Source organism: Sorghum bicolor, chromosome 9 (assembly GCF_000003195.3).
Source record: "Sorghum bicolor cultivar BTx623 chromosome 9, Sorghum_bicolor_NCBIv3, whole genome shotgun sequence".
Classification (NCBI taxonomy): domain Eukaryota; kingdom Viridiplantae; phylum Streptophyta; class Magnoliopsida; order Poales; family Poaceae; genus Sorghum; species Sorghum bicolor.
This window is the reverse complement of record NC_012878.2, coordinates 16920622-16932624: the sequence shown is the minus strand read 5'-3', so window position 1 is coordinate 16932624 and position 12003 is coordinate 16920622.

Genomic DNA, 12003 nt, shown 5'->3' with positions numbered 1-12003 from the left:
CAACCCGTGGAGGTCCAATTGGACCGAACGCCAGTCCATTTTTGGATGAAATCGTGCTGTTTACAAGGAAATGGGCACCGCTGATTGGAGTAAATAGTTGGAAGGGTATAAAGGAGGAAGTCAAAGAGCAAATTGCAGAAGAGATGCTGGTATGCTTCGTACTACTTTTTTTTGTACTTGTGTCTTATATTATATTTTTTAAACATTTGATTGCTTTTAAATTATAAGCAGCTTACGTGGAACTTCACCAACATTAGCACTTTGGAAAAAAAAAGATGAAGATATGGGGCATTGCTAGGGAGCGGTACAAAGGATGGCGAGCAGCTCTGAGTGCCACATAGAAGGCTTACAATACCTATGCTGAGAGAATAATAAATAAACCTGAAGAAATCGACATTGTTGAGTGGCACTATCTGCTGTTGTATTTTTCATCTGATGAATTCAAGGTCAGTTCTAGTAAAATGTACTTTCTCAAACAAGCTTTGTGCATCAATGTTGCATTCTCACATATGCCACTTGAACTCATTTTGCAGAAGACTAGCAGCCAGAACTCCTCCAAATGTAAGCAACAAAGAACCACACATCTGATGGGTTCAAAAAATTTCTCTCAGTGTAGCTACGAGCAGGTATCCATATGGTTCACTAGTCTGGTCTTTCCATTTTATTATCCACACTATTTTTCAAATATGTATTGGCATTCTAGAGAAACAAAGAAACTGGTGAAGAGCCAAATGATCTTCTTCTTTAGAGGAGCACTCACACAAAACATGGCAAATGGTCAAATTGTATATCAGCTGCACTATATGTGAGTAAATCTTTCCAAAAGCCTTTTTATATAAGTGCTGCTTCTGTCAAGCAACTTGTAACAAACTTTGTTCTTTTACTTAGGAAAATGCATCCATGAAAATTGGTGAGATTGGTTTATAACCTGATGCACAATCACTTTCATCTGCTGAGGAGAACATGATTTTCCAGTCATGCTACAAAGAAACCACACAAATCAAATCATCCAAGTTACATGGGCGTGGAAATTTGGCTAAGTATCAAACTCGCAGAGAACTTATGGAAGAGAACCTTGAAGTACATTCACGTGTTGAAGCTGCAGCTAGAGAGAAGAGCATTGCTTTTCAAGCAGAGGTTGAGAAGCTAAAAGAACAGATTGCAAACGAAGTTGTAGAAAGGGAGAGGGAGAGAGAAGAAGATAGAAGGAAGATGCAACAGGAACTCGAAGAGGCTAAGATAAAAATAAGAGAAGAAATGAAGCAAGACATGGTTAATATGTTAGCACATCACAAGGAAGCAAATATGAATATGGTAAATTTTCAAAAAAAAATTAATCCTTCTTCCTCTTAACAAACTTATGATTATGATGGTGACTAGTCTTTTACCTCAATATTTATTGTGTAGAGTACCCCTCAAAACATTGACACTATACAAGTTGCACCAGCCATACAAGGCAACGATGCGACTGCTGAACATGATCAAGAAAATGAGTTACAGCAGGTAATGACATTATTGTTGCACTAATTTTCATGTGATCTTGAGTACCATGAACTGTATCTAAAAAATATTTTATTGTTTCTACACTCAGCCTCAAAGTGTTGTGATTGTACAAAAAGATGCAGCTACTCCTTCTAATAGAAGTACTAGTCTTGTGAGCAAAAACCTTTTCGATGAAAACACTACAAATGTGGCACCATCGAAGACATATATCACACAGCAACAGCTCATGAGTGGAACAAGAAGTAACAAAAAGAGGAAGGTAATTAGAATCTAAATTTTGGTCATTTTTACTTGCTGCCACTGCATTTTATATTTATGTGAGCTTGAATGGCTGTTGTGAGCTTGAATGGCAGTTTCTGTTCCTCTTTGAATATGGATGTGTTACATCCTGAATTAAATTTACCACATGTTGAAGTATTTGTAGAAGACTTAGAATTTTATCTAGGAAGGTCGAGATCATAAGTTTTGGCCTTGTGGTTTAAGAGACATTGTAGTTTAAAGTTGGCTATCTTGTTCTGACTAGTTTCTAAACAAAAGTTGTAGGGTTTTTATCAAGCTTTCCATATTGGTACAGATCACAATTTTTGGATTCCTAGAACTACACGTATGAAATTTAAAGTGGACTGTTAGATTTGTGTTGTCAGATTCAACACTCAGGGTTGCCACTATGATTAATGGATCTTATTGATCTTTTACTGCATAGAGCTATATAACTAAAGTTATGAATAAGAAAATTGTGCATTCTCTGGTGAAGTTTCGTAATTTTTGGATTAGTGGTTTACTAGATAATCAGGGTGTCATCATTGACTATCAAACCTCAAGACAGATTTCATAGTCTTCACTGAGCTGAATATTATGATAGTTTACTAAGCAAATAAAATTTTTTTGACCAATGAAAGTTGTTCACCTTTCTCGTTAAATTCTGAAAGTTTTTTTACTTACTAGCATTACTTTTGTAGATTAAAAGATATAAAAAAGATAAGTATGGTTTCTCTTGTAGGATGATTGTGGTGTTGCTGATTTTGTGAAGTTTGATGTTCAGTTTTGGATGTCAGAAATTAAAAGATATGATTTAGAATTTGAATGCTTCACTGATCTTATTTAAGTTTTCCTAATATCATATTCTTACTGTTTTTGCAGTGACTGCAGAAGGATTCAGTGGGAGGCGAGGCGATGACATATTGGGCTGATTGTGAAGTACTGAAGGCTACATAGATGTTTTTGGAAGTGTCATCTAGTTACAAAGTTTCTTTAAATTGTCCAAAATTCAGTGAACTACATTTATTGTTTCAGTTACTATTTGAATTGTATGTCAGAATATTGAATTGGATGTTTCATTGAAGTTAACATATGCGAGTGCAAACTTTTTTATTATGGTCTCTTGATATTGCAACAGAAAGCATAGTCACTACTAGCATTGTAATAAACACTATTATCACGGCATTGCTATCGTTGCAAAAATCATTTACATATTGCCACGACATTGCTAACGTTGCAAAAACATTTAAACTACCACAACGATAAAATTGTGTTGCAACAATGGTTGTCGAAATAGCGAATGGTCTGTTGCAACGGTGAACAATTCGATGCAAAAATACTATTGCCACGAACTAAAAACCGTAGCAATAGCACATCATATCTCGCAACCAATAAACATCGTGGCAAGAGGTAATATTGCAACACCAGAGTTTTCGTGGCAATAGTGCAAATGCTATCGCAACGAGTGCAATGCCGTGGCAATAAAATATTTGGCAACCAAATTTTATCATGGCAATAAATGCTATTGCAACGCATCAATTAACCTCTTGCAACAAAGCCTAGTGTTGCAAGTGTTCCTATTGCAACGTGTCAAACGACCTCTTGCAATGAAGTCTAGCGTTGTGAGTGCTCATATTGCAACGTATCAATTCAGCTTTCGCAATGAATCTTAGTGTTGCAAGTTTTCCTATTGCAACGTGTCAAATGACCTCTAGCAACGAAGTCTAGCGTTGCAAGTACTCATATTGCAACGCATCAATTCAGCTTTTGCAATGAATCTTAGTGTTACAAGAGCTCATATTGCAACGCATCAATTGAACTCTTGCAACGTAACCTAGCGTTGCAAATGCTCATATTGCAACTCCAATGGGCGTTGCGACAGCATTCAATTGCAACGCTTCGCAACGAACCACTATGGTTGCAATACACATTAGCACTGGCAACGCCAAACTAAAAACGGTTGTAATAACTTATTGCAACGTGACTTATTGCAACCATTGGCAACGCCAGTGTTTTGGTGGCAATTGCTACATATTCAACCAAATAGGGCCTATTGCAACGCTTTTGTAGTGTTGTGATAGACATAGAAGTTAGTAGTGTCCTCTGCTGCACTGCTCGGAGGAGGAGTCCCCGTGGTCTCACCGCCCCTTGTCGGGGGTGCCCGCCCTGGCCTTGTCTTGGGCCGGGCTCTCCTCGGTCACCTTCGTCGTAGCCACAACGGTGGGCTGCTCTACGGTCTGCTCTGGGGCAGTCCGTTCTGCATTATTATTGTCACAGAACCGACCAAATTATAAGAGTTCAAGTGTAGAAATGACCAACTAGCAATCAAGTTTCCAGACTTGAGCCCATATAATCCCGGTAGTCAACTGAAATCTCGAAGGACTTCAAACCAACTTGCAACCCACCAAGATCGTACTAGTTCAACATAACACAGCGAATGTTACATAGTCATTCATTGCCGTCGAAGCGGCACCACATCGGAGTTACTTAGTTATTACAACACAAGTTCATAGTAGCGGAAGCAAAATAGTTTACAACACACATTGCAAAGTTCATTTCACAAGATCTTGTTCTGTCAGAGTCTCATGCCGTCCATCAAAATCAACAAGTATAAAGTAGTTAGAGAACCTTGCCCAACGGTTTAGTCCTCATCCCCAGCGGGATGGAGACAGGTCTTGCAGAAGCCATCATAAAAGATATCATCTGCAACAGGTGGGAATAAACCCTGAGTACGAGGATGTACTCAGCTAGACTTACCCGTCTAGTAAAACATAAAAGACACAAGGGATCAAGCAAGGCTAAGTATAAAGTGTAGCTGGCTTGACTCAACATTTGCCAAAAGCTCAAGTGATTACTACACTCTTTGTAAAGGCATTGTATTAATCTTTATTAGCCTAGCACTAGATTAGCACCTGTACTAAAGCACTTCACTTGATTAATACAAACAATAATAACCATATCAAGTTCATCATATGCTCTTTCTTGCTATCATCATTATCACGAACCATTGTTCTTTAGTGTATGCTACGTTTGCTGCTGCTCTGTCAAGATCTCACTATCCGGGAGGCGATTTGAATCGATTCCTATCCAGCTGGAGGGTTATTCCTAGCACTCACCCAAGCATCCCCCGTCGGAGAGCAAGCGGGTCACCTTTGGTACGACTCAGGAATCACGGCTCCGATCAGCGCCGCACTCCTAGGGCTACCACTCCGCCAGGGAGGTCAGGACTTTTAACTCACCTGTCTTACGCCAATGGTCCCCCGCACACCGCACTTCCTCCGGTAGTGCGCACTTTATACTTGCCGGTCTTCTGGCCTGAGTCATACTACTTGGCTTCGCGGTCGGAACGAGTTATCCGGCCAACTAAGTGTCAGGCATGCGTTCAACATGACAAGAGGACGTACAACGATCGGTCCTTAGCTGCCACAGACGGAGTTACTACAACCTTGCAAAACTCCGCCCGGCTTAAGTCATTTCAATCAGGTTCTTTCCCACGATAGCACATATAGCCAATCGTGATCCGACACAACCCTATTTCGCGCAGGTTACAGGATATCACCTGACTTCTACCGATTAAGCAAGACTAAGCTGCTACTCGATTCCTAACTCTACAACCAGGTAGTGATAGATATCTGGACAATGAGTGAGTACAATGCAGCAAGGGTTTCATCACAACTCCTATACGTAATGCATCAATAGACATAACATAATCAAGATTGCTTTGAACTTAAAGTGGGAAACATAAGATGCTCCGGGGCTTGCCTTTCACGAACGATGCAGGCTCGTGGTTAGGGCACTCGACCTCCTCTTCAGGCTCCTCGTGTCCGGCTTGCTGGACCTCTGCTTCTGGATTGAACTCCGGGCCTTCGGGGTTCACCTGGAGCTCGAACGAAGCTGTCGCGTCCGGTGCACCTATTGTATGCACGATAAGTAAGAATGTGTGCACACTAGATGAGGATGAATGCTTGATAACATAATTAGAACTTCACTGGACACTCATTTACTGAGTAAACTTCCAAGATAAGCTCACAAAAGATAACTAACTTAGCAAGACTTAGCAAGTCAAACTATAAGCAGCAAGCGTCTCATAACAGAACAGATCAGAAATAAATCATAACTAGAGTTATACAGATCCAAAAATCATAAATGAGGACATTCTGGAAAGATTATGAAATTGTCTACATTTCATCTTTAAATATCACAGCAAGATTCACAAATTAAACAGGTCAATTAAACAAAGTTCCAGGTTCTGTCCCAGAAAAACAGAGATTACCTATTTCTGGAACCCAACTTGGAAGAGCCATAACTTTTAAACTACTGGACCAATTGATCCCAACATTAAGCCACAGCTAGTTCATAAAGTTTAAAACATCTTTTATTTAGACAAGTTAGTCAGAAGACAAAGTTGTCATTAAGCAAAGGTCAGATTACTTCCTTGCTGTCCAGAATAGCTTTTACCCCTTTAATTAATTATTTGATGACATCACCAAAACATATTTAGTGCCAACCAATTGGCTTACAAGCACAAGCATAACCTAAGATTACCAGAACATCACATGTTAACCCCTAAACATTCAATAACATGGCATTTATTAATTTAATTCCATAAAGGACATAATGACAAGATACCAGCAAAAGTGCTCAGAAAAATCTACAAACATTAGAGAAGCACAAGCATAGCATCTTGACATGACTATAAAATTTTCAGAGCAATTGCACAAGCCAAACTTAAGATAAGTACTTAACAAGTAACAAGGTGCTTATTGCATAAATTAAGAAACATGGCTTAGATAGTGTCAAACAATAGATTTCAGATTATTTACATGTTACTAATACCATAAACAAGCTTGACACCACAGTAGAATATCAGCATAAGCTTAAATCATTTATTATGATTTAAATAAGAAAACAAGCCATAGAATCAACATAAATTTCATATCAACGATACCGCCCTTCAAAAATCATGAAATATTTATCATAGCATTCCAATACCACACAAAGACTACCATAAAACTTTCATAACAAAAGGAGCAGTATATCAAAAGATATGAATTTACACTTTAAATAAAAAGATTAAATCATAACAATTATTTTTCCTAGAAAACATAGTGCATGTTACATTTTTATTCAAAACTAGCCATCTCAAGGAACATCACAAAATTTATTTCACAAATTTTGGATCTCAGGAACTGGAGATATGATTTTTGCGAGAATGCAAGAAATCTAGATTTGAATAAAAGAGAGGAGGTGACCGTTGAGTCACTGACAGCGGTGTTGACACTTCTTAACGCAACCACCGGATATCGGCGACGGCGCCAGAAGTGCCCTGATAGGGTAACTCTATTTACTATTGGATAATTCCGCAAGCGCACAGAATGTACCGCTGTAGCACTTCACCAAGGAGTATTCCAAGGTATCGTAATTTATATTTTCCCAAGGGAAAGCGGCTAAGTGTGTTTAACAAAAAGGGGAATGAGATTCCTTGAGTTATCTAGTATCAACTAGTGAATAAGGGTGGTAAATAACGAATAGGAAGGGTAGTGGTGAATCCAAGGTCCTATGCTAAAGGTAAATGGTAGAGTTAGCTAGGTGGGAGGACAACGAGTGAGTAAAGGACTCCTATGTATCTAACTTGACTTCTGTGACTTACTTTAATAGATAATTGTCTTAACTACGATAGAGCCTTACTAACTGTGTGCGAGGGATAGCCGAGCTGGTAAGACGCTTAGAAGGTTTTTCACCTAACCCCTTACCGAAAGCGACTATTGGGCTTATGGACACCTTACCTTTTAAGAACTAGCCTGTACGTGAGGAGAACCTAATGCCGCCCACGATCTGTCACCTACTAGGGAGTGCGCTCCTACTTTCCGTTCAAGCCAGCGGTAATCAAAGGTAATCTTAAGTATGAGCACCACGCTCACACTTAATCCTACAACGCTAACTAGTTGCAGCTAGCTAGAGCTCCTATACAAGATAGGACGATGATGCACACACAGGAGTGGTTACAGGTCACTAACTTCACTAAGACAACTATATTACTAAAGTAAATGCACAACAAGACTAAAAGACTTGCACTAAGTAAGAACTCAGTAAAGTAAAGTAAGAATAATATATTAATAAAAGGAAAGTCTTACAAAAGTAGAAAGGTACAAGAGCTATACCAGACTCTCCAGAAGACGACTCCGGAGACCCCGAGCTTCGCTCGACTCGACTCTAACTCCCACTCTAGACTAACTACTACTCTACTTGTATGCTTGGAACTTGTAATGCACTTGGCCTTGGAATTGCACACTTGAAATGAAGGATGGAGGCTGCCTTTTATAGAGGGAGATGGAGTAGGGGTTACTCCATCGCCACGTCATCGATCCGTGTGACATCTTCTCTCCACCCTTGGATCAAACCGACCTCACAACCGCCATTTGATCAACGGCAGGGGCAAATGAACATGTGGGACATGTGGGGAAGGTCGGTGGGAGGCCACCGACCCTGGAACCGCCTTTGATGTGGGGTCGGGCGACCCCACTTCTGGGCCACTGGGCCCACCAGCAGTGTCCACAGGGGTCCCTTATGTCGGTGGACTAAGTGGCACACCTGGGTCCCACCAAAGAGGGGTCGGGCGACCCCCTCCCTGTGGGCCCAGGGTGTCACCTGTTGTCCCCTCGATCTCCTCTTGATGATTCTGATGTTGGCTTTGTCAAATAATGTCTTGAATTTGTTGTTCCTGCATAAACAAGCTAAGAGTACAAGTGGAACTAGTTATGGATAAAATATGTTCATGTCATGTCGTTTCCCCTTGCAACCGAGGCATGTTGACGGTGTTTTGTATGTGGATTTCTATGGTATATCCACCGTCAACAAGATCCCCCAAGCTTAACCTTTGCTCGTCCCGAGCAAACAATCAAACTTAGCCTCGGTGGATCAGGTATTGTTACTATGTTCACATTTCAAGAGTACCATGTGTACAACAAAGTTCTTCTCTTTGCATGAAAAATTTAGCTATGTAAACTTACCCCTATTACCTTAGTCCCTTATGGGGCTTATGGCTTTTCCTTTGTCTTAGGTGGTTGAGAGACAGAACAGTTTGACTTGAGCACTAACTTTCTCATTCTTAGCAAGTTTCATATCAGAGGTTTTGTGATATTTTCAAAAGAAAGCTTAAATGTTCCTCTTATGGTTCTCTCATGTCACTCAAATGGTGTATGATTCCTCACTAAGGCATATGGTAAGAGTTGCCTTCTCTATTTCATCCTATTTCTAAAAGGCTTATGTGGAGTTCAAGGTAGGGATGAAAGGAGATAGCATACTTACTTTGCATGTATTGCGAAGTCAAAGCTCGGATCCTTGAAAAGAAGTGTCATACTCCCAGATCAAGATGTGCAAGTGTGATATATGGTGGACTAGGTTGCTCCTTTATTTGATAGACTCTCTATGTATTGAGGCATGGCTAGCATTTTTTTTCTTCTCTTTTTTTTTTATATATGAGCTTTCATGTGCTCAATTTTCTTTTTCTGTGGACTTGCACATGTCCATCTTTTTATTTCATTTTGCCTAGCCTTTTGATGTCTCATTTACCAAATAATGCTTAGAGAGATGTTCTAACATTTAGAGTATGGAGCAACCTATTTAGTGGATGCGAAATACATGTGGTTGCGTACTTCCAGTGTAGAAGCAGCATATATATATGTGGTGTGTACGTGATCTTGATCTTAGGAGCATGAAAAGTCTCTTAACAAGGGTCAACAAGACTTGACGACACTCAACACAAAGCAAATAGCTTATGTGGAAAGGTTGCAATTATGTAAAGTAGATATGGCTGTGGTAGGAATTCATCACCATTGAGGAACAATTAAGGTTTTGATCATTTTAAGAATAAATCTCTGATAATCATGCATGCTTAGAAAAATATTATAGTAGCTCTTGTCTTACTATCTCATGTCCCACAACAACTTAGACTTAGTTCTAGCACTTGCAACCCACAAAGTTTTTAGGTTCATGGCAGTTTAAGTGAGCTAAGTGATCCATACTTAGAGAAATACTAAGTTGTATACTAGGCACTAGAGAAACATTAACAAGCAACTAGTCATAATTTCCATGAGGGATATAAACATACATGAAGCATATATGCTAAAGGGAAATGCTAATAAATATTTATATATTTTTTTTAAGTAAGAATGATAAAATGCATGAAAATAAATAGGATAGAATACTTACCTTAGTGGGGGAGAGGATCTCCCCCAAGCTAGATCTTCGCTCACTGTGGTGGCGGGAAATTTTGGTACCATCCAGCCCAGCGTTGTGCGTCTTCCTCTCGCACACGTCGGATATGTTGGCCGTTTTGTAACGCCAGTTGCAATGTTGCTTCTTGCCCAATCTGCAATTCGCCCATGTCATTAATGAGACTGTCCATACCTGTGGGCTGGTGACGCCTAGCCCTATCCCTTGGGCGTGGAGTGCGTTGTGGAGGTAGACCCATGGAGTCTGAAGCATCCACTGACATCGCTTCATCGCCCTCTTCAACGTCATGGTGCGAGGATCCTCCTTGCTCCATCTGGGCGGCTTGCATCATCCTTCTTGTCACCCTGCGTGTCCCTGCAACATCTGGACTTGCCACTCGGGCTAGTCTAATGGTAAGTGTGCGGACCCCATACAACCGGCGCCTCACACATGGGAGAGGAATTTCGGTTGTATAGCCCGGATAAATCATTTTAAGTTCACCATTTGGATCTCTTATGAGCATGTTAGCATTGATAAAGAAGTTCTCATCTACCACTCCTCTAACATAGCCAATGTCTTCAAAATAATGTGATTCAAGTAATCCAAAAGTATCGGCTATTCGAGTAATAAAGGATGTGAAATAGATGGGCTTCCCATACTCAATAGAGTTAAGCCAATAGTTCACTAGCAGTTTCACAGGGGAGACCTTGATTTTACTAACCATGGCATAGAGAATTTTAAGTTCATCATCAATTAAAGTATCAGTTCCCATGCCAGGATATAGAGTGCACATGATCCAGAAGTGAAGAAAGCGCAAGGTTGGATTATGGATTTCAATGGGAGTAGGATTTGAACAATCATTAGAGCCAGAAATTGCTTTCCAGAATCTAAATTTATCGAACATTCTAGTGGCATGATCTAGATCAAGTTCACATTCATGTTCACACCCTAAAGCAGTGTTTAGCAAACTCCAATTTAATTGATGTTCTTGCTCACACATGCGAAAAGATATTCCATTATTTGTGAGTTTTAGGGTGCATAGAAATTCCTTAGCAAGCAATTCTTTTCCAAATTCAGGCACTTGCCAAAAACTACTCCAACCAATTGCTCTAAACACCTTATCGAATTCAACATCCATACCTGTGCGGGCCAAAAGGTCCGGATCGATGATGCTAGTGTGTAGGAAGAGACCCTCTCGCATGATGTAGTACCTTTGCAACTCTTCTTGGCTTAACATGAGGCCGCTCTCGGGCTCTCTCATCCTTGATGGAGGCTCGTAGGGTACCATCCCATGGTAACCTTCTTCTTCCTCCCTTCCATGAGCATGGTGAGAGCCTTGAGAAGAGCTCTCACCCTTTGCTTTCTTGAACTTGCCGAAGATATGCTTCTTCATCCTCCTACACAAGTGAGGCAAACCAAGCTCCTACTACTACTACTATGCAAGGGGAATCTTTTTGGGTTTTTGTTTTGATGACTATTTCTAAACTAAACTTGAGAAATGGCTTGTAACAAAGAGAGAAGAGAAAGGATTGTGAGCTCGAAATGGTTCTGGTGGTTTTGGGTGTGGAGTTGAGCTCACAATGCTGTGGTATTTATAGGGGGAGAAGGGCAAGTAGTGGACCCACAATATAGGGGTCGGCCGACCCCCCTAGAAGCACTTTGAATTTGAGTTTAGCTTTATACAGGGAACCATTCTGCATGCTTTCAAGATTTTGCAGAGATGGTCCAAAATGGGGGTCGACCGACCCCCATCCTAGCCCCTCCTCCACTTTAAACATTGTGTCATTGATTGTCCGGAAAAGTAAAGGCTAGGTGTGGACCAAAAGTTTTCAAATTGTTTCTGAGATTCCCTGTTTTAGTGCTTTGTGAAATTTAAAAGATGAATGGCAAAAGTGGAGACATGTCTAAAGTGATTCCTATGGACCATGGGAGCACTCAAGCATGCCTAGGTGACCACTTTGCAGAATTTAAGCTAGTGGAGTGGTCCCAAAAGAATCAAAGATGAAAGGAGCATCTTATGACTAAAGT